Raw genomic sequence first — 26,669 nt, 5'->3', positions numbered from 1 at the left:
CTCAAGCAAATCTGGTCCCTGGACACCCACTGCCTATGTAAATCTTGCCCAGTCTCCAAACCCAAAGACGTTCAGAGAAACTTCAGTTTCAAAAGTCCCTTATGGAATCACCATCTCCCTGTGACTAAGGCTAAATCTGGGTTTGGATTTTAGTTCAAAAATAATCTGTAAGTTTATGTTTAATAAACGTCTAAAATTGAGCATGAACAACCTTACAGCCCCAAGAAACACTGGTTTGCTTAGAGTGTTAGTGTGTGTTAGTGTTGGGAGTCTGTTTTAGCAAAAGTATGAAAATAAAAGTCTACCTCTTGGCATTTTCCCAAGTCAAAAATCGAGGAAACCCAGCCTGGTGCATTATTTTTAACATTTCATTCTTCCTATTAAAGAGAAAGAAGGGAAATCCTGCAAGCATTTCACAGGATATTTTGGTTCGGTGGAAATGAGAAATCACCAATGTAATTACTTTTTTAAAAATGTGAATTGATATGAATGGATTGAAACACATAAGTTATCAGGAGGCTCGTTATAAAAAAAAAATGACCCACCAGACAACTCCATACAGATAGGTTTACTGGAGGAAGGAGACAGAAGCTGAGGGAGAATGAACAGGATTCTGTATCTGGCAGGATAATAAAGCATCTGGATCTGGTCTGCAATCAGAATCCATCTTTAATTCAGGCCTTTCTGAACCTGGACCATGGAATTATGGAATGCATTCCAAAATGGAAAATTGGAGGAAAAAATTTAAACAAGAAAAAAGAAAATCCACTGCCTAGATGAAAGGAGCTAATTAGAAACACGAGGCCATTATTCTGTTTAACACTGTTTCTGATTACTTTGTATAAACTACGGCGGTAAGCAGCTACACAAGTAATACAGGTTATTTCAGTGTGGATTTCTGGGGTACACTGAGCGTTCTTCAGGGGAGGAGGAAACTTAGATGGACAACTCTGTACTTCTCTAATAGGCATTACTGCCAGATAATTAACCTTGCTGTTTGTTTAGCAGCCTCAGAATGCTTCATTACTGACTTGGTCAATTATCTCCTCGGTAATGACTCCTACAGAAGGTAGAATTGCTTCATTAAAATTATTTAGACTGAAGAGTCGCTCTGATTGGGCAGTGAATATTAAAGAGGAGAACTCCAAACCCGAAGCTTTGCATTTTCCTCTGAAAAATGCCCACCTTTTCTTCCCATTTTAAAGTTCATTTCGCAGATACATGGATGGAGACCCTCTCTCTAAGCCTCCCAGTAAAACTGCTGCATCTAAGAATGAAAACAGGAATCATTTCTTGGTGCGTGAATCTGAACCCATTGTTGAACATCTATCTCTCTGTCTTCCTCAGGCTCAGAGCATATGAAATCTCTCTAGATCTGCTGGTTGGTTTCCTGGAGAAAAAGAGCCATCTGCTATGAAGAAAAGCATTCATTATTTATCTTTCTGCACCTAACCTCCTCTCTGTATTTGGATCAACAGAAAGTAGCATTCATTCAGTTGTATTCATTGAGTGCTTACTGTGTGCAGAGCACTGTAGCAGCATGGCCTAGTGGGGTTTAATCCTGGGTCTGCCACTTGTCTTCTGTGTGACCTTGGGCAAGTCACTTCACTTCTCTGGGCCTCAGTTTCCTCTTCTGTAAAATGGGGGTTCAGACTGTGAGCCCTATGTGGGACAGGGACTGTGTCCAACCTCATTAGCCCAATAAGCAGTGTGGCTTAGTGAGAAGCAGCATGGCTTAGTGAGAAACAGTGTGGCTTAGTGGAAAGAGCACGGGCTTGGGAGTCAGGGTACGTGGGTTCTAATCCTGGCTCCACCACTTGTCCGCTGTGTGACCTTGGGCAAGCCACTTAACTTCTCTGAGCCTCTGTTACCTCATCTGTAAAATGAGGATTAAGACTGTGAGCCCCATGTGGGACAACCTGATTACCTTGTATCTACCCCAGCACTTAGAACGGTGCTTGGCACTTAGTAAGTGCTTAACAAATGCCGTTATTATAATTACTATTGTATCTACCCAGCACTTAGAATAGTGCTTGATGCATAGTAAACACTTAACAAATACCATAATTATTATTATTACCTCTTTGACTTCTTGAGATAAAAACTTCAAGGAGAGCTTTATTAAGATTAGCCACGAAAGGCAGGGGAGTCACAGTGAGTTATTATCATTATTATTATTATTATTTTTATTGGCAGTAGTAGTAAAAGTGGTAGTACTACCACTGCTAATAATAACAACAACAAATGTGGTATTTGTTAAGTGCTTACTATGTGTCAAGCACTGTATTAAGCCCTGGGGAAGATACAAGATTATTAGGTCAGACAGTCTTTCTCCCCCTCTCTGGGCTTCCAATCTACATAGGAAGGAAGACAGTACTGAGAATCCCCATTTTACAGATGAGGTTACTGAGGCTCAGAGAAGCTAAGTGATTGACCAAGGTGACACAGCAGGCACATGGTGGAGCTAGGATGAAGTCCTCTGACTCCCTCTTTCCACCAGGCCATGCTTCACCTCAATCAGGAGTTCCAGAAGTCTAGTGTGTCTTTTCACGCATTGGGGAGAAGGAAAGGAAAGATAGTCATAATAATAATAATAGTGATGTTCGATAAATGCTTACTGTGTGTCGAGCACTGGGGTAGATACAGAGAAGTTAAGAGACTTGGCCAGGGTCACACAGCAGGTGTGACATTCAATAAAGACGATTGATTCATTGATTTGATTGATTCTTCAGGGCTTGCCTTGAGCATCACCTGTCTCTCTTCATTCTCCAATACCTCCTCCCCCTGCACATTTCCCACACAAAATGTTACACACTCTACAACTATCCCTCTGGACGTTTTTGCAACTTCTCCAGCCAACCTCTATCTGATGGAAGAGGGGCTAACTGCCCTTGCATCTTTCCTCGGGATCCACCAATAAAAGATTCTGCTTCTTCAACAAGAGTTGTGTTACTTGTGGCACTTTAAATAAGTTCACTTCAAATGGTGACTGATTCGCAACTGTGCTCTTAAGTTTCTTCTTCCCAACACAATCATCTCAAAATAGAAACTCGAGAGATCAAAAGTACAACGGATTCAAGCACATGTCAAATCCACAATTACTGTATAGAAAACAATGAACAAAATGCAAGGCACTTCAAATCTTATTTCCTCCAGAAAGAGAGTGTAATCAGGCGATAATGAGCATTGAAATTAATGAATTAAAAATAAATGTCCATGAGAGAAAAAAATGTTTTTTTAATCAGTCAGTAATTATGTTTTCAACATCGGAAATTAATTCCCAAAATGAATATCTTTACAGCATGCCCAAAGTATTATTCATTTTTTTCATCTTGTTCCTCTAAAGATCCATGCTTCTAAGTTTGGTAAAACAACAAACCTATTCAAAAATCAACCAAGGGGTGACCATAAATCAATTTTAGGGGATATTTTGTGCATCAAAATCAATCTCTTTGAGTGAATGACACAAATATGAGCATTTTCCATGGCATTCTGCATGATGGAGGGACAGGAAGTATGTCCAACCTAATTAACTTGTGTCCACCCCAGCACTTTGTAAAATGCTTACTATATGTGAAGCACTGTTCTAATATCATTATTATTATTATTATTATTATTATTATAGTCTTGGTTTTTATCAAAGGCCAAGGCCTGAGTCCCAACTTACAATTTGAAAGCCTTCATGGGCTGGGTTTTTTCAGTGCTAAATTATTGCTATTTGGTTTCGTGTCACAGTATAAGTGCAGTGGTATGAAATGTTTGTAACACTTTGAATAGCTGGATGTTTGGAAGCAGGTCTGGAAGCTATTTATCAAATATCCTCTTCAGGTCAGGCACTTTTTTCAATATTTTTGCCCAATTCTCTCTGAGACAAGATTAGTTTGGAGGGTGTATGCAATGCAGGGGGCTTCGGGGAACAAAGAAACAAACAAGCAGATTGGGAACTTAGAGCCTGAAGGTACTCAAGTAGAGCAGAAAGCTTGTCATTCGTGATGAATCATCACCAGCAGTTAATCAGCTTAAGGAGAGTATCAAAATGGTGTCATTTGGAATTTGCTTCCTGAGGCCAAGAAAGGAAATTGCCTCCAATTTAGTCCCACCGACTTCCCTTAGACCCCAGCTCTCAACCACTCATGTATCCTTCAATCTGTTTTCCAGACTGGAACCATCTCTCTCCTACCTCCCTTCTCCTGAGGTAAAACTCCGAGAAGAAGAGGGATGGCAAAGAGGCTTGGGAAGTTGGATACGATCAGTAGCGAGCATGGCAAAACTGTTATTTTTGTGAGACGCACACAGAGAAGAGAATTAATATCCTGAATCGGAATCTGAAGATCTAAACTGGAAAAAGGACTGGGGGAATTGGGGGAAAATAATTAAGCTAGAATGTGTTTCCTTCTCGGAGCCCAGCTAAAATAATAGTAATAATAATAATAGCAGCAGTATTTGTTAAGTGCTTACTATGTGCTAGCCACTTTACTATGCGCCGAGGTAGATAGAAGGAGTGGACTCAGTCCATGTCCCACATAGGTTCCCAGTCTCAATTCCCATTTTACAGATGAGGTAACTGAGGCATAGAAAATGTAAGTAACTTGCTCCAGTTCACACAGCAGAGAATTGGGGGATCCAGGATTAGAACCCAGGTCCTTCTGAATCCCAGGCCCGTACTCTACTAGGCTACAATGGTGATACTCGTTAAGTGCTTGCTATGTGCCCAGCACTGAACTAAGCTCTATGGTAGAATCAAAATAATGATGATGATGATCACAGTGGTATTTGTTAAGCACTTACTATGAACCAAGTGCTTTACTAAGTACTGGGGTAGACACAGTATAATGATGATAATATTATTTGTTAAGTGCATACTATGTCAGCGTGGCTCAGTGGAAAAGAGCATGGGCTTTGGAGTCAGAGGACATGGGTTCAAATCCCGGCTCCGCCAATTGTCAGCTGTGTGACTTTGGGCAAGTCACTTAACTTCTCTGGGCCTCATTTACCTCATCTGTAAAATGGGGATTAAGGCCATGAGCCCCACGGGGGACAACCTGATCACTTTGTAATCTCCCCAGTGCTTAGAACAGTGCTTGGCACATAGTAAGCGCTTAATACCTGCCATCATTATTATTATGTCCCAAGCAATGTACTAAGCACTAGAGTAGATACAAGAAAATAAGATCAGACACAGTCCTGTCCCACATGGGACTCACAGACTGGTAAGAGAAGGTACCGGTGAAGGAGAAGGAAGAGGAGGGGAAGGAGAAAGGGATATGTCTAGGGAATGACACAGTTTCTCTCCGACCATACATATGTCCTTGCAAGCCCATCTTCAAGGGTGATTTTGGGGGACTGTAAGAAATGGGGAAGTAGCAAGACCTAGTGGAAAGAACACAGGCCCGATAGTCAGGGGGCCTCCTCTAACATTTTTCTGCAGTGTGGTCTTAGGCAAATAACTTTAATTCCCTGTGCCTCAGTTTCCTCAATCAACCAATTGCATTTAGTGAGCATTTACTGTGTGCAGGGCACTATACTGAGTGCTTGGGAGAGTGCTGCACAATAATACAACAGACACATTCCCCATCCACAACAAGCTTAAAGACTCTAAAGACTTCCTCATCTGTAAAATGGGGATTCAATACCTGTTCTCCGTTGTACTTAGACTATGAGCCCCATGTGGGACAGGGACTGTATCATCATCATCATCCATGGTATTTATTGAGTGCTTACTGTGTGCAGAGCACTGTACTGAGCTCTTTGGAAAGTACAATGCAACAGAATTGGTAGAGACATTCCCTGCCCATTGTGAGTTTATGGTCGAGAGGGTGTCCAACCTGATTATTTTATGTCTAATCCAGTGCTTAGTACAGTGGTTGGCACATAGTAAGCATTTCATAAATACCATAGTAAATATCTTACAAGAAGGAGGGGAGACTATCTCTTTCTGCCTTTAAGACTGCCTGCATGGAATACATGACATGTTCTAAAGGACACTGTCCATATCGTCTAGGAGCTTATACTATAAGCCAAATAAATGCCAAAGGGACAGACTTACTAGCAGCCCTGGATGAAGAGGGGAAAAGTACATGAATTAAATAAGCGATGAACAAATGAAACAATACACATACGCAATGCACATCACCTCTCACGTCTCTTTTGAAGTTAACAGAAGCTTGTCACCAAGCCAGGAAATGAAGTGAAACGGCAAACAAGGACGCCTTAGATAAGAGGTTTGAAAGTTTCCTGGTTCTGTGATAAGAAGCACCATGGTTCAGAAAACAAGCACAACTGAATAATTATGCATCTACAGCGGCAATGAGAGTTTATCAGTTACACTCTGTGCGCTTTAAATATTGTTTCCCTGTACTGGTTCTACATGATAGGCTGTAATATGCTCCCAAAGAGCTGGCTTGATTTATGGGGAAGAAAAAGTATATTTGGAAAAATGTGTTCAATGCATACTCGGGAAAAAGGCAGAGATGACACAGAAGGAGTCATTACAGCCTGTTGGGCAAACAATCTATTTCAAATCTGTCCACATCCCAAACCACAGATACCCAACAGAAACTGCATCCAGAATGATCTCTCTTACATGATTCTTGGAGATGGGCTCTGTATCATCTGGTGTTTTCCTTTTAAAGTGCTCCCACTCTATTCTATCCTTAGACACTGTCCACTTCCCAATAGCTCTCCAGAGGAGTGTGCATTTCTACTGCCACTCACAGTTCCAGAATGATAACTCAAGGGATTTAAGTTTCCTTTTCCTAGACACTAACATGCTTGGGATCCCTTTTCAAATGTTCCAGACATTCCTCATTACTCAACTCAATAGACTAAACCAACTGGCAGCCCATAAGGATCGGAAATTTGAAAAACAGTAGCAGCCTCCCCATGGTAGGGTGTAGGGGCTTGGGAATTAGCATCTGTTATCTGTCACCATTCTGGTCAGAAGCTAAAAACAAATCTAGGCAAAGTCTCCTGGCTCTTCTCTTCCCCCATGGCTCTGCCCACCTCGAAGGGACAGGGTGGAAAAAGTGAGGGAGGCTGCTATCAATTTTTATTGCTGGGGCACAGAGTTGATTATCATCTTTATTCACTGTGCCTGAAAGGCATGAAACTTCAGAGAGGGACGATTAGTCTTCGAATGATATTAAAGTATGCTCGAGCCCCATGAGGAAGCACATACAGAACTATAAACTGAAACGTCTAGACTGAAAGCTCACTGTGGGCAGGGAAGGTGTCTAACAATTCTATTGCATTGTAATCACCCAAGTGCTTAGTACAGTGCTCTGCACACAGTAAGCATTCAGTAAATACCACTGATTGATTGATCACTGCTTTCCACTGTTGGCAAGAATATAGTCAAGCATAACAGGACATATCGTTAACTAAGTTCTCCTTAGGATTTCAGTGGGACTTGAAAACGCATTCACGATATAGTGGATCTGTTATTCTTCATATGCAGATCCCAAACTGTGTTTCACATCAACTCTGGACACGGGTTCTGGACGTTTATTGAACAATCAGGAATTCCTCAAACTTGAACAGAATTATTAGGTTAAGCAATCTTAAATAAGGTGAGTCTTGGAAGAGTGGACTTGGGAAGAGAGTGATAGCTAGAAGTAAAAAAGAAGACAGTGGCTGCTACCTCGTTGACAAATGTATATCTCCAGCCCCGATATCTCTCCCTCTCTGCAGTCTTGCATTTTCTCCTGCCTTCAAGATATATCTACTTGGATGTTCTGCCATCACCTCAAACTTAGCCTGTCCAAAGCAAAACTCCTTATCTTTCCACCAAAACCATGTCCTCCCCTTGACTTTTCCTATTACTGTAGTCAGCACCACCATTCTTCCTATCTCACAAGCCTGTAACCCTGAGGTTATCTTTGACTCCTCTCACTTATTCAACCCATATACTCAATCGATCATTAAATCCCATTGGTTCAACCTTCACAACATTGCTAAAATCCACCCTTTCCTCTCCATTCAAACTGCTACCATGTTAATCCAAACACCTATAGCACCTTGACCACTTCATCAGGCTCCTTGCTGACCTCCCTGCCTTCCGTCTCTCCCCATTCCAGTCCATGTTTCCCCACTCCTCAAGAACCTCCAGTGCTTAAGTGAAACAAGGAGCAGAATTTGAGCATGCACATATGAGGAAGAAATAGTCACAATGGTTCACACTAGGACAGATATGTCTGCATCTACATCTATATGTCTGTATATATATATGCACACTCTAACACGTGGACATTTGCTTCTCAATTTGCCTCTGAGGTAGTCATACATCTGGCTATTCATGGGATATGGAGTTGAAAGACTTCCCATAAAATTTCATTTAGACCAACTATGATTAATATCCTTTGGAAAGCTGTAGGATAATTTTTTACTTCAGACAAATTTCAAGTTATCTACAGGCTTAAATTATGCATATGTACTCTGCTGAACGTTTTGGGAGAACTATCACAATATTAAAGACATTTGTTTCCAAGGGTCTCTAATTTTCCCTCCACTCAGCGAAAGCAGTGTGATCTAGTGAAGGGAGAATGGGCTTAGGAGTCAGAGGACATAGGTACTAAATCCCTGTTCTGCCACTTGTCTGCTGTGTGTCCCTGGGCAAGTCGCTTATTGTTTCTGTGCCTCAGTTCCCCCATCTGAAAAATGGGGATTCAGAACCTGTTCTCCTTCCTACTTGCATCATGAGCCCCATGTGAGACCTGATTATCTTGTATCTACCCCAGCACTTAGTACAGTGCTTGGCACAAAATAACCAATCAGTGGTATTTATTGAGTGCTTACTGAACAGAGCATGGCACTTAGCACTTGGGAGAGTAGAACAGTGCTTTGCACATAGTAAGCACTTAACAAATGCCATCATTATTATTATTATTACAATATAACAATATAAAAGAGTTGGTAGACACATTCCCTGCCCACAATGAGTTTACAGTCTAGAGTAAGCACTGAACTGGTACTACAATTATTATTATTACTCATCAGTTGAAAACTAATATAACAGTTTTGATAGGAACTCATAGTCAGTGGAAAACTAGACATACTTGGAAGTAGCTATCTAAGGAACTGAATGTTTTTCACACCATCATCACACGAGCAAAATCCCTGAATTTGAATCAATCTGCCATTTGAGAAGCAGCACAGCTTAGAGGAGGTAAGAAAGGCCTGGGAGTCTTGAGAATTGGGTTCTTATCCCGGCTCTTTAACTTGCCTGCTCTGTGACCTTAGGCAAGTAATTTAATTTCTCTGTGCCTCAGTTTCCTCATCTGTAAATGGGAATGAGATACTTTTTATCCCTCTTCTTTAGACTGTAAGCTCCATGTGGGATCAGAACTTTGTCTGCTCTATTTATATTCTATTTACACCAGTGTTCATTGTAGTACTTGGCCCCTAACAAATATCACAGTTATTGTCATTACCCGATATGGACCTAATGTGAACTCCAAGCAGAACTAAGTTTCTGCGATCGTTAGATCTGAGGACCAGTGTAGAAATTATGTTCGTTACTAAATGAAGCAAATCAACTCACCATTTATACTATCAGTCATTCTCACAGCTCTTCAATCAGCTGGATACACTGATTGTCCCTAGAGATAAACATTTTTCATCTAAAGGTCCTAAAGGCATTACAAGAAGTGATTCAGAGACATTATTGTGATAAACTTGCTCTTTCATGCATGACAGAAAACAGATTTTCTGGAGATATACATGAAACAAACATCTCTGATTTGATTTTCTCGAGGAGCGACCTAACCAATTTCAGACTAATTTATCTTTTTCTCGGATTTCGCCTCATGAAAAGTACCAGGTTAAGATTTATCAGATTACGACTCTGCTGATGAGTGCTTCAGACCCTTGCCCTGCATCCTCCCCTCACTGATTGGTTCTCCCTCCTTTCTTTTCTAGCTTGCCCTCTTCCTGTCCAACCCTTTTTAGTGAGGGAGGGCAGATAGAGTGATGGAGAACTGACACCCTGACAGATGGATGGCTTTGACTTAAACAAAGTGAATTGGACATGCCCCATGGAAACGTTACCAATCCCCAGCGCCTGACTTACTAATCGTGCCGGGATAGGATGGGCTGCTTCTTTCATTTACAGAAACCGGGATATAGATTGGAGGAAATTAGCTGTTAGATTAATCTCGCTTTGGAAAAGATACTTGGAACGGACATTGCCAAGACCTAAATCAATATCAATATAGGACCTCATTAGTTATTTGTGGTTTCTCCCTCAGAAAAACAGCAAACATTTAAGGGGCCAAGCTATCTTCGGTCACAGAAACTCTTCTTAAAATTCCAGAGAAACATCCTCCATATATTTGATTTCTTCTAAGGCATGGCTTAGTGGAAAGAGCATGGGCTTGAGAGTCAGCGGTAATGGGTTCTAATCCCTGATCTGCCACTTGTCAACTGTGTGACCTTGGGCAAGTCACTTAACTTCTCTGTGCCTTAGTTTCCGCATCTGTATAATGGAGGTTAATAGTGTGAGCCCCATGTGGGACAGGGACTGTGTCCAACCAGGATAGCTTGTAACTACTCCTGCACTTAGTACAATACTGAGTATAGAGTCAGCATTTAACAAATAGTGTTTAAAAAAGACAGGTGCCAATTTCAATGCTTTTCAAGGTAAAAAAGAAATTCCTTCTTTCAATGCACAGGTTCAGCATTTCCCAACTACTTGAGCATGTGATAGTGTGCTCAGTACACTGGGATTAGAAACATAGTAATCTGAGTCCTATTCAACCTCTAATTCTCCATGCAACCTTGGAGAAAGAACTAACTTGGCCTTCCCTCTAGAGGCAAAATATCCCTGGTCAAACCTGGGGGACTCTGTAAACAAGGATAATGGGAGAAACTTAACATTGCTATTAGTGACATAAATTGCTTAATACCTAATATTCTGTTCTAGCCCACCTTGAGGACAATTATTTTAAAGATTGTTTTTTACTATGGTATTTTTTAAGAGATTATTATGTGCAAAGCACTGTTCTAAGCCCTGAGAATCAGTGTGCCTAGTGGATAGAACATGGGACTGAGAGTGAGAAGGACCTGGTTTCTATTCCTGGTTCCTCCACTGGTCTGTTAGGTGACCCTGGGCAAGTCACTTAATTGCTTTGTGCCTCAGTAACCTCGTCTGTAAAATGGGGGTTAAAAGACCCATGTGGGATAGGAACTGTGTCCAACCTAATCAGCCTGTATCTACTCTAGTGCTTAGTACAGTACTTGGCACATAGTACTGTATAACAAATACAATAAAAAATAACTTTATGTCTTATTGAGAGCTCTGTCCAAGACAGTGGGGCTTGGCTTTCTTCATGCAAAGAGGAGTTTAGCATAACAAGTATCACACATTCCATTTTGATAATGCCATGGATTTAGGTTCTGATTCACAGCCCATCATTTTTCCGAGGTAAAATTATCATTTCAAATACTATGAGAACAAATAAGTGGTTTTCCATGGACACTGGCTGAATAACTTATCTAGAAGTAAGACTCTCCATCTCCACTTCAGAAATGTATAGGTGGCAGTCTTAGCCTGGTCAGTGTCTAGGCATAGAGTTTTTTCCACTGTGCCCCGGCAGAAAAAGAAATTATAGCAATATGCAATTCATTGTCCAGAGGCAATCATATGAGCTCATAAAAAAGTTAAGTACAAGTGGACATTAAAAAGCTAGGCCATTATTTTTGATGATAATAACTTTTACCCTCCAGCTTTTAACCAGAATTGTTCCTCCTCCAACAGAAAGCTGTGTGTTTTCCGAGGCTGAGCTCCACCCAAGAAGAGGCTGCACCTCCATCATGTGCACATCAATTATGAATTCTTCAGCGTATTTGAAAATGAATGCCTTAGGCTAATGTATCCGATGAAAAATTAAAGAATTAAAATAATCATCATCCCCAGGAGTCCTAGTTGGATATTTTTTAAGCTGTGTCAATTTAGCCTTTAGAAAAAAATCTACTCTACTAGAATATTCTAGTTTAGTAATTTACTAGACATAGCTACTGGGTCAAGGGCTAATTCTTTAGAGTAATGCTAGAATAACTCATAGAATTACTCTCTCCACCTTCAAAGTCTTATTGAAGGTACATCTCCTCCAAGAAGCCTTTCCTGGTTAAGCCATCATTTCCTCTTCTCCCACTCCCTTCAGCATCCCTTTATTCACCCCTCCCTCAGCCCCACAGCACTTATGTACATATCCATAATTTATTTATTTATATTGATGTCTGTCTCCCCACCTTGCCCCCAGACTGTATGCTCGTGGTGGGCAGGGAACGTGTCTGACAACTTTGTTATTGTGTACTCTACCGAGTGCTTAGTTAGATGTCCTTCACGCAATAAGTATATAATAAATATAATTGAAATTGATTGAATGACTGAATCTTCTGAATCAAAATTTCACAGCAAACTCACTGGAATCCAGAACATTTTTCTAGAGGCCTCTGGAAACTACAGCATGGGAAAGAAAAGGAAAGAGAGTTGGTATTGCTGTTGCAGACTTCTCTACAGAGAGGGGTGAGAAGCAGGACTTCTATCGGAACACCAGAATAGAGGGATAGTGCATGAATAGCGCTGTTTTTTCTTCCCCTTGGACAAGGAAGACTGCTCTGAGTCTCCATAATTTCTGGTTTCCTTGGTAACCCTTCAGATAATTTTGAAGTAATGGTCCTAAAATAGTGTGTGGACATGGAAATACCTATGGAAAACTGTAGTCTGTGATCAAGTCTATTTTAACAAATCTCCTCCAAGTGAATAAATACACATATTGAAAGAGTAGGGGAAAGAGAGAAATTGAAAGGGAGGAAGTGATGAAGGAAGAGGGAAATAAAAATAATAATAATGATGGCATTTGTTAAGGGCTTACTATGTGCAAAGCACTGTTCTAAGCGCTGGGGAGGCTACAGGGTGATCAGGTTGTCCCATGTGGCGCTCACAGTCTTAATCCCCATTTTACAGATGAGGGAACTGAGACACAGAAAAGTGAAGTGACTTGCCCAAAGTCACACAGCTGACAATTGGCGGAGCCAGGATTTGAACCCGTGACCTCTGACTCCAAAGCCGGGGCTCTTTCCACTAAGCCACGCCGCATCTCAGTGTGCATACATATATGAACTATAATGATTATAATGGTATCTGTTGAGTGCTCACTGTGTGCCAGGCACTGTACTAAGTGCTGGGGTGGATACAAGCAAGTAAGGTTGACAGTTCCTGTCCCACATTGGGCTCACAGGTTCAATCCCTATTTTGCAGGTGAAGGAACTGAAGCACAGAGAAGTGAAGTGACTTTCTCAAGGTCCAGTGGCAAAGTGGTGGAGCTGTGATTAGAACCCATGACCTTCTGGCTCCCAGGCGATTGCTCTATCACTCACGCCATGCTGCTTCTCTATGTACTTTTCTCTAAGTATTTTTTTACCCATACGTACTCTTCACCCTACACACCTCACACACACACAATCCAAACAGTAGAAACTTTTCTGTGAGAAGAATGTGGGTACAATTTGAATGAGTGAAATAGATAATGTATTCTATATTTTTCCCTTTAGGGATTGGGATGTTTTAAGTGTCGGGAAGTTCCTAAAGCAGGCCAGAAACCCTTCAGCAAAAAGCACAGGGCACAAACCACAGTGTTAGAAGAGAAGCAAGTGTGAGAGAGGGGTTCCCTTGGAATTGCAGCAGCGAGCCTTGTAGAAAGAGCGCAGGTCTGGAAGACAGAGGACCTGGGTTCTAATCCTGGGTCTGCCACCAGTCTGTGTGACTTTGGGCAAGTCTCTGTGCCTCAGTTACCTCATCAGTAAATTAGGGATTTAGGCTGTGAGCCCCATGTGGGACATGGACTGTGTCCAATCTGATTAGATTACATGTACCCAGAACCTAAAACAGTGCCTGGCCCAAAGTAAGTGCTTAACAAATACCATGAAAAAACTCTTGAATCTTAAAATTAAGTTATTTGTGGGTTAAGAAAGCATTGCAGTCACTGGTTTGTTTCTCAGTAAAGACTGATACCACCTACCAACACTATGCCTTTGACATTAGAGTAGATAATTTGAAGGAACACAAGATTTTTGTCCTTCCTCACAGCTAAAGGATGAAAGAAACAACTTCCTGCCTCTAGACTTCAACGTAGTTTGATGGCAAAACAGTTTATGTTTTCAGGTTTCAACTTCTTTTAAAAGTTTCCCCATGATGGATACCACAAGGCAGCATCACCTCAGAATGGCTGATACCTCTCTTGAGTGGGGTCCCAAATGTAAGTTATCTCATGACAAGAAGTCAGGAAACAATTCCTTTGCATTTCCTTCACCACCGTTCACCATCCTTCAGAAAGGTTTAAAACAAAGAAGTTTCCATCATTCTTCAGTCCTGAATATCAGCAGAAACCTTGAAATAAAAAATGACTTTGAACTACCCTTCCTCTACCAAAAATACTTTATTTTTCTCTGCTTTGGCTTCATGTTGCTGTGCTAAATAGAAGTTTTAATAGCTAGAATTTCCCAGCAGCCATTTCTGAATCCTGTAGGGGGTCTTTCAGCTAAAATCTATTTCAGTATCACCCTTACAAGGGAAAAAAAAAAACATTGTTAAGTATTTGAAAAATAAAACATGTTCCCTTTTTTCAGAGGGCGGGAGGGTGAAATTAGTAATTTTGCCTTCATGAGTTTTCAAATGACAAAACACTTAATGTTCTCAACATTATTGTATTTGAGAAGTCAGTACAAGATGGGAGTTTTGTTCTTTGTGAACATGGGGGCTAATTGTTTTTCCAAGAACAAAGACAAAACTTTTGTAGTTCCACTTTTTGATTTTGTTTTCCAGAGGCCATACTTCTTGGATTTGGTGGTATTTGTACAGAACGAGAACTCTGTACTGTTCCTCTTCACCTTCAGAAAAGAAACCCTCTCTCGAGCAAACTCAAACATTCTCATTATGATTAGAGCATTATGTGGTAGAATATGATGATTGTAGGGGTATCTTGAAAGGCCTGTTGCATTTTCTCAGTGTCCAGTAGTTGAAGAAGTGTTTATGTAACTGCTTTAAAAGTGTGTCCTGTCCAAGCATGCAGATTTTGGGGAATATCAATCAATAAATCAATTGTATTTATTGTAAGCTTACTATGTGCAGGGCACTGTACTAATCAGTGCCTTGATGAGAAGTTCTTTGGCATCCTCCTACATGTCATGTATATTCGTCATCTGCTTTGTGTGTCACAGTATAGGCATACTTGTTTATCATTTACATCAGACCCATCTTGATGACTTCACTGATCCACACTCAACTTCATGAAAAACATCTACTAGGCAATATTGAGGGGAAAGGTCCATTACCTGATTATTGAAGACAGTGTTGGAGATCTAACATGGCCTCGAGAGGAAGAAGCTTGGGCCTGAGAGTCAGCCGACCTGGATTCTAATCCAAGCTCCACCACTTGCCTGTTGTGTGACCTTGGGCAAGTCAACTAACTTTTATGTGCCTCAGTTTCCTCAACTGTAAAATGGGGAGAAGCAGCATGGTTCAGTGGAAAGAGCCCGGGCTTTGGAGTCAGAGGTCATGGGTTCAAATCCCAGCTCCACCAATTATCAGCTGTGTGACTTTGGGCAAGTCGCTTCACTTCTCTGTGCCTCAGTTATCTCATCTGTAAAATCGGGATTCAGACTGTGAGCCCCCCGTGGGACAACCTGATCACCTTGTAACCTCCCCAGCGCTTAGAACATTCAATCATATTTACTGAGCACTTACTTTCATCATCATCATCATCAATCGTATTTATTGAGCGCTTACTTTGTGCAGAGCTCTGTACTAAGCGCTTGGGAAGTACAAGTTGACAGCATTTATATGCTATATATATATAAAACAGTGCTTTGCACATAGTAAGCACTTAATAAATGCCATTATTATTATTATTATTATTATTATTCCTGCTCTCTGTCCTACTTCGTCTGTGAACTCCATGTTGGCCGGGGACTTAATTTCTTTCTACCCCTCTGCTTAGAACAGTGCTTGACACATACTAAGTGCTTAACAAATATAATAATTATAATTATAGTGATCCTTGTCCAACAGGCTGTAGAGTTTCTTGCAGTTGTCTTCATTCTCCAAGCATTTAGCATTTATCCATCTTGGAGAAAGACTGTCTACTTTCTGTTAGAAGTTCTGTCACCGCAAGTGCATTGCAAACCTGTTGCATTTTACTCATGGATGTAGTTTACGGTGGAGCAGACCATCTTTGGAAACATTTTATCCCTACCCCTTTTCCATTTGTTGCTCTTGATTCTTCAGGACACAGATCACATATTTCTGAAGTGTGAGGTACCCCCATTTTTTCTTTTGGGTGGGAGGGGGAGGAAAAGTTGCAGCAATTTTGCCAATCCACAGCCCTCTATGACTACCTTCTAGAAAAGCCATAGCAATCCCTCCTCCCTGATATTCCATTTCCAGAGTCTCTAACCATTAGCTGGGTGTTTGTGGGGATTTACCCTACCAGGGCAGAATCTTCACAGCCCTAATTCTATCCTCTCACAACAACTTCCCACATTCCCTCCCTTACCTTACGTTCCCCACACTCCCTGATACTTACTTCTTTAGATGAATCCATAACAGTGATGATGTAAAAATCTTCAGGGCATCCAATGTCTTCTTAGGATTTTACCTTTTTTTTTGACCGAGAAAGTGCAGAACCAATTGACTTGTCCCTCCAAGGGCCTTTGAAAGAACCCTCCAAAATTAAATTTAAGTTCATATTACTGTAGGATTCAGTCACTAAAAATGATCTTCCCTTACTAAACTGACTACAATAATCATTACGAGCACTGCTGACTGAAATAGTTTTAAACGGGTGTATTAATATAACAAGGTAGCAAAAGCCCCAAACTGTAGAATTTGTTATGAAATTAATCATAGACTGTAGACTAATTCATTATAAAATGTAAACATGATTTTATATATTAAGTATGTATGATATGAATAATATATATGTAGGTATACTTAATGGTATTTTGTAAGTGCTCACTACATGCCAGGCACTGTACTAGACCCTGGAGTAAATACAAAATAATCAGGTTGGACACAGTCTATGTTCCACACAGAACTCACAGTCTTAACATCCATTTTACAGATAAGGTAACTAGGGCACAGAGAAGTTAAGTGACTTGCCCACGGCCACACAGCAGACAAGTGGCAGAGCCGGAATTAGAATCCAGGTCCTCTAACTCCCAAGCTGTGCTCTTTCCACTAGGCCACCCTGCTTCTCTATGTATTTGTATAAGACATATACAATTGTTCCTTTAATTACTGTTCATTATAACAATACAGGAAAGCAAGATAAATTACCGTATTTGTCCAAGATGTCCTATCACCTTGTAGTAATCTTTGCCTTCTTTCCTCTCCCCCTCGTCCCCCTCTCCATCCCCCCGTCTTACCTCCTTCCCTTCCCCACAGCACCTGTATATATGTATATATGGTTGTACATATTTATTACTCTATTTATTTATTTATTTATTTTACTTGTACATTTCTATCCTACTTATTTTATTTTGTTGGTATGTTTGGTTCTGTTCTCTGTCTCCCCCTTTTAGACTGTGAGCCCACTGTTGGGTAGGGACTGTCTCTATATGATGCCAATTTGTACTTCCCAAGCGCTTAGTACAGTGCTCTGCACATAGTAAGCGCTCAATAAATACGATTGATTGATTGATTGATTTGCCCTTCCTCCATTACTCAGTTTTGGCTTTGATTGTTGGGCTTAGATGCCCAACAGCACAGCATAGTATTCAACTAATTCAAGTGGTGAGCAGAGGGGAAAAGGTCAACACAAACCATTGTGAACAATCCTCTTCATGCCTCTTGTCGGTGTTCAAAGGTTTTAATACTGTTAGCGGTAATTGAGACTCCTTTGGGAAAGAGATGAGTCTTCAACCTCATGAGGAGAAGACTTAAAAGCCTCGGGACTTTGACGTTTTCCATCTTGAGTGAAAGGGAAAGACGTAAGGGATAAGAAGTTAATGGAGAGAAAGTGCAGCAAAGATAACAGTTGCTCAATGGTGGCCTTGTTGCTGAAGTGACTTAGGCAAAGCTTCCAGCACACTGTTGTTCTGTTCGCTGTAGCAGGTGCCTTTGTATGATTGCCCTTGCCTCACAGTTGGGATGTGCCGTTCTGTGTAGTCAGGCAGTTTTCCTCTCAGCTGGAGCTAATACCACCCCAAATGAGGAGTCAGCCAAATTTAAGCGAATCTTGACTCAGCCATTTGGAAATCCTGCCTCCAATCTGCACTTTTCCTCCCACACACATTTCACAGAAAACACAGAGTCCCATTCTCTAAGCCAACACAACTCTTGAGAGTAGAACTATCTAGGGGATAACCCTTTTGGGGGGCTTTAGAGCCATATCTTCTCGGTTTGAACACTCACTGCCTTCCTTTCAATCAACTCTTTTACATAAGATCAGCAAATGCATATTTCTGGGAATTTCTGTTCCTTGAGCATGCACTCTTTTTCTCTCTCTACATAAACACACACATACACACACATCCAGAAATATATCACCACACTGCCTTATAAAAATTTACAAATACTGTGAGCTCATTGTGGGCAGGAAATGTGTTTGTTGTTGTACTCTTCCAAGTGCTTAGTACAGTACTTTGTGCACCTTAAGTGCTCAATAAATATGATTGAATGAATTAATGAATTTTTAAACAGCTTTGGAATCTAACGGCAACATCCCATTTTAATGCAGGGCATATATTTATTTTAAAATGATATAATAATAATAATGTTGGTAATTGTTAAGCACTTACTATGGGCCAAGCACTGTTCTAAGTACTGGGGGGATACAAGGTAATCAAGATTGCCCCACGTGGGGCTCACAGTCTTAATCCCCCTTTAACAGATGAGGGAACTGAGGCCCAGAGAAGTGAAGTGACTTGCCCAAAGTCACAGAGCTGACAAGTGTCAGAGCCGGGATTAGAACCCATGACCTCTGACCCCCAAGGCCGCACTCTTTCCACTGAGCCACGCTGCTTCTCTGCTTCATGCTAGACCGTAAGATCCTTTGAGGGAAGGGATTATGCCATTCAGCTCTATTGTATTGTATTTTCCCATTCATTCATTCAATTGTATTTATTGAGTGCTTACTGTGTGCAGAGCACTGTACTAAGCGCTTGGGAAGTACAAGTTTCCAGTCAATCAATCAGCAATCAGTGGTATTTATTGAATGCTTACCATGTATAATACACTGTACTATGTGCTTATGGAGAAAACAATACAATAGAATTAGTAGATTTCGTCCCTGCCCTAAAGGAGCATGAATTCTACACAGATCCATTGCCCTATGCAAGCAGCCATTTCGAGCGTTGCTTTTTAATTTTCTATGCCTTTCTGACTCCATGCTGCCTGACATTATTCTAGACGTCATCTATGTTTACAGACAAGCTTCAGTTGATGGCGACACTTGCTTCAGGCGAACCACTTAGAATTTCATAATAGCTGTACGAATAATGATTAAAAAACTACATATAAATGTTTAACTGGTTTGGGAAATCCAAGGAGTTGGGAGAATGCTCTGAGTCACGGTGAAAAAGACTCCAGGAGCACTTTTTTTCATTGTTATTTTACTCCTTGAGAGTTCAATTTTGATATTTAAACTGTTGAGTTGTTCTGTGTGCTTGTGTTCTGCTTGATTGAGAACTCTTTGAGAGCTGAGATCATGTTTCAGTCATTTCCTGGTAAATTATCTTTCCAGAATAGGCTCTCAAAACACACTTTTCAAGAGAAAGATGATAAGGAAGAGGAGGGTGAGGCTGAGGATGATGACAAAGAAAATGAAGACAAAGAGAAAGGTGAGGGAGAGCTTTCTATTTCTACAGCAGTTGACTTTGCTTTAGACTCTAATTTGAAAGAACTAATAACACATTCGGGAGACTGTATTCCAGATAGACCCACTAGTAGAAACATAGCATTAAAAACTAAGTGATTTCTATCCATTGGCCATACTTTCTCAGCATGGATCTGAAAGTGAGTTCAGAATTTCTCCATTGCTGTCCACTGGCTTAGCAGTCTGAGGAACAAAGCTCACTTATTTCTCATAATGGCACATTCAAGAAAAATGGCCAGGGTTGAAAGGCAGTCTTATTCCTTTTTAAAAAAAGTTGTCATCAAGTAAAGAGCCCTCAGTTCCTGTCTTCTTTTGGTAACACTTTCCTGGAGTTGGACACCCATTTATATAGAGTCCGTTAAAAAAGGTTGGATTTTTTTTTTTGAACCACTTTGCTCAGTTGTAGGGAAGAGCATAAAGCAAAATTATTTTCTTCAATTCTCGCTCTGCTATTCTGCTTTGTATTAATTTATTCTATTCATTGATATTTTTTGCATTTTGTACAGGGACCCACTGTGATTTCTCAGAGGTACAATGGATTACAAAAGTATCAAAACCCAATACTACTTGAGTAGTGGGGAATAGGAGAGGAAGTGAGTATTTAAGGGCTGAGACAAAGGTGAAGAGAAAGTGATTAATGGAAAACCAACAAGAAAAAGAGGTATCGAAAGATGATTAGTTAATCAACTACCACAGAAAAGGGGAAGAAAATTCCATAACCAAAGACTATATATATTCAATTTCCCAATCCCTGGGAAGTTTTCCGTAAGTGATGTTTCTATTGTTATAATTACTACCATTATTATTATATGCATTATTATTATATTTGTTAGGTGCTTACTAATCTGTATCTCCAGCTCTGATCTCTCTCCTGATCTGCAGCCTCACACTTCCTTCTACCTTTAAGAAATCTCTACTTGGATGTCCCCGGGCCCCTCAAATTTAACGTATCTGAAGCACAACTCCTTATCTTCGCACAAATACCCTGTCCTCCCTCTGATTTTCCCATCCCTGTAGACAGCACTACCATCTCTAACCAACACTAGAGAAGCAGTACGGTCTAGTGGATAGAACATAGAACTGGGAGTCAAAGGCCCTGGGTTCTAATCCTGACTCCGCTATTTGTCTGTGGCGTGACCCTGTGCCAATCATTCAACTTCTCTGTGCCTCGGTTACCTCATCTGTAAAATGGGGATTAAGTCTATGAGCCCCACATGGGACAGGGACTGTGTTCAACCTGATTACCTTGTATTTACCTCAGTGCTTCAAACACTGTCTGGTACATAGTAAGTGCTTAACAGATACCATAAAAATGCTTAGTACAGTGCTCTGCACACAATAAGTGCTTAATAAATATGATTGATTCATTGGTTAATTGATATGCAAGAGAGGAGACCCAAAATATTCTACTGCGTTGGATGGAAATGGGCACATAGCTATTGTCCTATCTATTGTCCTATGTGGGACAACTTGATTACCTTAGAGAAGCAGCATGGCTCAATGGAAAGAGCACAGGCTTGGGAGTCAGAGGTCATGGGTTCAAATCCCTGCTCCACCAATTGTCAGCTGTGTGACTTTGGGCAAGTCCCTTAACTTCTCTGTGCCTCAGTTACCTCATCTGTAAAATGGGGATTAAGTATGTGAGCCCCACGTGGGATAACCTGATCACCTTATATCTTTCCCAGTGTTTAGAACAGTGCTTTGCACATAGTAAGCACTTAACAAATGCCATCACTATTATTATTATGGTATGTACCCCAGCGCTAAGAGCAGTGCATGGCACATAGTAAGCATTTAACAAGTACCATTATTATCATTATTATGTAATAATGACCAATTTGTGGTCAATCATTCAATCAGTCAATAGCATTTACTGAGCGTCTTCTCTGTGCCGAGGATTGCACAAAGCACTTGAAAGACTACCTTAGAATTAGGCTCAGTGGAAAGAGCACAGGCTCTGGAGTCATAGGTTCGAATCCCAACTCAGCCAGTTGTCAGCTGTGTGATTCTGGGTGAGTCACCTAACTTCTCTGTGCCTCAGTTCCCTCATCTGTAACATGGGGATGAAGACTGTGAGCCCCCCGTGGGACAACCTGATCACCTTATAACCTCTCCAGCACTTAGAACAGTGCTTTGTACATAGTAAGCACTTAACAAATGCTATTATTATTATTATTATTATTACATACGTTCTCTACCCCAAGGAGCTTACAGTCTAGGGAGCCGGGGAGAGAAACCTGAATGCATTACAGATCTTGTGACTCGGCTCTCAGGAACCATCTCTATATGTTGACAACTTGTACTTCCCAAGCGCTTAGTACAGTGCTTGGCACACAGTAAGCGCTCAATAAATATGATTGAATGAATGAATGCTAAATGGAAGCAGAAATGTTAGCTCCATTGAGTAATGTTTCAAACAAACTTTTCTAAGAACAGGTGTCTTATACTCAAACATATCAACTGCCCTCATGTCCTGTATGCTAGCACATCTTGACATTGTTATTATCACTTCTTCATGACTACCCTCCTAGCATAAAGATGCCTTTTATAGTTCACAAATACAGGTGGTATACAACCAAATGAATTTTTATAGGAAATTATCATATCACATTAACCACAAACAGTGGATTTCTTCCCACTCTTATCTGGTAGAAATGGGTATTTTCAGTCATTTCCACCGTTAATCTCCTAGTGCTTGCATAGTGTGTCACGTTTGGAAATCCCCGCTCCTGGCACCAGAGGATTAAGTGCACAATTACCAGTGACACTTATCTCATAGACTTTTAGGGTGAAAGATATAAAACTGTACATTGAGACCGTATTTTATGTTCTCCTCCACTGTATTGCATCTTTCCTTACTGCCAAACTAAATGTTAATATAGTACTCCTTGCCTTGTGGAATTAAGAAACTTTATTAAATGACAACCAAAAAAGAAATCTCCTTTTTTTTTTTTTTCTAGAGTTGAATTTTTACTAATTTCCCAATGACAGAAGCTGACACTTTGTCAGTTCTTCCTTGGGGCTGGTCATACATATTCGTTTTTTTTTCCCCTTTGAATTTCTTTTTATTCATCGAAAAACACTCGAGAAGTTACAGATCTTAAATTGTACTCATTAAGGTTGCACAGAGAGGAGTAGGAAATGCATTGTGAAATCACTCAACATTACCTTGCAGAAGGATGAGAAAGCAACGATACAGAAATAGGAACTATTTTTCAAATGAACCCCAGAAAGTCGGTATCCCAGAGCCCAGGATTTGGTCACAAAGTTCATAGTCAGTCAGTTGATTGCATTTTGAGTGCTTACTGTTTGCACAACACTGTATTAAGCACTTTGGAGAGTACAATATAACAATATAACTGACATTCTCTGCCCGCAATGAGCTTACAAAGTGCTTGGAAAAGATGGGTCCTTGCAGAGCTATTTTAAGGAACCTCAATAGCGTGGAAAGAGCCCATAAATTTCACTGGTCTTGAGACCTGTCAACCGGTGTCACCTCTGCTTAACCCAAAGAAACCATCCTGTTGCCATCCCCTCCCCACAGCACCTGTATATATGTTTGTACAAATTTATTACTCTATTTTACTTGTACATATTTACTATTCCATTTATTTTGTTAATGATGTACATTTAGCTTCAATTCTATTTGTTCTGACCACTTGACACCTGGCCACATGTTTTGTTTTGTTGTCTGTCTCCCCCTTCTAAACTGCGAACCCGTTGTTGGGTAGGGACAGTCTCTATATGTTGCCGACTTGTATTTCCCAAGCGCTTAGTACAGTGCTCCGCACACAGTAAGTGCACAATAAATACGATTGAATGAATGAATGAACCAGTCAGAAGGCAGAAATGGGAGATGTTTGCATTTAGTGTATTAGGAGGCAGGTTAAGAAATCTAGCAGTGAAATATCCGGAGTGAGTTTTGCTACCAAAATTTATTATGTCATCAATTTACAATATCCATTACTTCTCATATGTCTTGAGTTTAGCAACTAATCACAGTTTTGCACCAACCCTTTCCATTTCAACTCACTGTTTTTAAAGGACCTTTAAAGAACTGTCTTCCTTTCCTTGATATCTTGACCTAATACTCGCAAGCTACCCAGCACCATCTCGCAAATGTCACCTTGTTCACTGAAATTGCTCAAGAAATCAAAGAGTTCGCTGGAAATGGCAAGAGGTACATAGTCTGATGAAGATTGTCTTTATAGGTAAGCCATCACTGTGAAGTACTTTCAATCCTACAACTGTCTTGGGCCATATTTGAAGCAGAATTCAAGAAATAGATTACATATCCTATTGCAAAGCCCTAGAGCTATCCAGACCCTCATCGCAATACTTTTTCTATGTATGGAAACTACAATTTGCAGAAACTCTGAGTTCATTTCATTTTCTTTGTCCCTTGTAGATTGCCAAGGGAGTCCCAGAGTCATAGTAATTATTACTGTGAACCAGAATAGGCAAGAAAATATACTATCCTTACTGTAAAAGGAGTTCAAGCCCATCTACTCGCAGTATCAGCTCTCTTTAGACTGTAAGCTCCTCTAGACTGTAAGCTCATTGTGGCTGGTTATGTGTCTGTTTATTGTTCTATTGTACTCTCCTAAGTGCTTAGTACAGTGCTCTGCACATAGTGCTAAATAAATGACAATGATTTGAATTGAGTGATTACTAAAAAAAAGTGTACCATGATTGCAGCAAATACCAATAAAAGGGTCCAGTCCTTTTAAACCAACAACAGTTGAAATGTGACAATTCTGAGAACAAACATCTGTATATTGTGCCTCAGTATGTAATACCAAGGAATAAAAAGTACTTATTTGGTGTTTTTAGTTTTATGCCAAAATCTACATTTGGCAGAGGGATGGGTGGAGCAGAGGAAGTTATACAGACATCTAAATGTTTTCCTGTACAGCGACATTATAACAAACCTCTAGGAAAGACCAAAGTTCAATCACTCCATCTTATCCTTTGAGCACGTCCTGTGGGCAAAGCACTGTACTAAATAATAATAATGACGATGGCATTTAAGCGCTTACTATGTGCAAAGCACTGTTCTAAGCACTGGGGGGGATACAAGGTGATCAGGTTGTCCCACGTGGGGCTCACAGTCTTTATCCCCATTTTACAGATGAGGTAACTGAGGCACAAAGAAGTGAAGTGACTTGCCCAAAGTCACACAGCTGACAATTGGTGGAGCCAGGATTTGAACCCATGACCTCTGACTCCAAAGCCCGTGCTCTTTCCACTGAGCCACGTTGCTTCTCTAAATGCTTGGAGAGCAAAGTGTAACAATATTAATGGACACAATCCCTGCTCATGACGAGTTTAGCCAATGGTATTGAGGTATAATAATGATGAGAGAAGGGATGGATTATTACAGTAATGGTACATGTGATACTTGTTAAGCGCTTACTTTGTGCCCAGCCCTGTATGCTGGAGTTGATACTAGGTAATCAGGCTGGACATAATCATTATAGCTCAAGGAGCTCACAGTCTAAGTATGTGGGAGAACAGATATTTAATCCCCATTTTACTGAGGCATAGAGAAGTTAAGTGGTTTGTCCAAGTTCACGGGGCAGACAAGTATGGAGGCAGAATTAGAATCCAGATCCTCTGACTCCAAAAACCACTATTTTTAGTTAACATGTACATTGTATCTGCTCTTCCAAATTCCCCAATGTAAAATCAGTCTCATCCTTAGTATCAAGTCCTGTGAGGGCTTATCTATAATTGAAACCCCTCATTAGAAGCAAGAGGGTGGGCAATTCAATTAGCAAATGTCCTTTAATCACCATGACAACTATTTGGTTAGGAGAAGAATCTTGGGAGATGTCTATTGACAATTTGTTTTTGGTCTGCTCCCTTCTAATCTTGCCTCTCTCAGCTTAACTCACTTGAGTGAGAGGAGAATGACTGAGTTAATTGGGCCAAGAAAATTAGGCTCCTTGGGAAAAAGGACCTATGGAACATAGAGGATGACTATATAAGAACAGTCTTTCTTTTTGTTATTTCCACTAAGCTAAAATTAAGGGAGTCCTTAAGGACCTCCTGCTGCAACTTCCAATCAACGAACTGTCCATTTTATTTCATCTTGTCTGAGGATATAACTGTTTCTTGTAATCAACATTAGACCAATTTCTCTGTTTCAGAGTTGATTTCATGAGAAAGAGGAAATAAATGGAGACAATCTGATTGACAAGTAGGTGACAAGTACATAGAGAAATGGCAAGGTCTAGTGGAAAGAGCATGGGTCTGAGAATCAGGGGACAGAGAAGCAGCATGACTCAGTGGAAAGAGCACGGGTTTTGGAGTCAGGGGTCATGGGTTCGAATCCCAGCTCTGCCAATTGTCAGCTGTGTGACGTTGGGCAAGTCACTTCACTTCAATGTGCCTCAGTTACCTCATCTGTAAAATGGGGATTAAGACTTTGAGCCTGCCGTGGGACACCCTGATCACCTTGTAACCTCCCCAGCGCTTCAAACAGTGCTTTGCACATAATAAGTGCTTAATAAATGCCATTATTATTAAGTTGGACTACAGTGTTAAAGCAAACAGGAAATATCACAATGAGAACAGCCAGCGTAGCAGGTTTGCGGGAAGTGGGATAAAGGAGGCCTTGGAACAGAGGGTAAAAATGAAGGAGATGAGAAGGGAGGAGAGGGAGGCACATTGAACTATAAAAGATTCGCAACAGCTTCTCATCTTTTCTCAGATTTCAGCCGACTCAGAGATTCCAGTTATATTCCATCAGTGCCTCCCCCTGCCTCCGGGGAACAATTTCCACCTGGGAAGAAC

This window comes from Tachyglossus aculeatus, chromosome 24, assembly GCF_015852505.1.
Source record: "Tachyglossus aculeatus isolate mTacAcu1 chromosome 24, mTacAcu1.pri, whole genome shotgun sequence".
Taxonomy (NCBI): Eukaryota; Metazoa; Chordata; class Mammalia; order Monotremata; family Tachyglossidae; genus Tachyglossus; species Tachyglossus aculeatus.
This window is presented reverse-complemented; position numbering follows the sequence as displayed.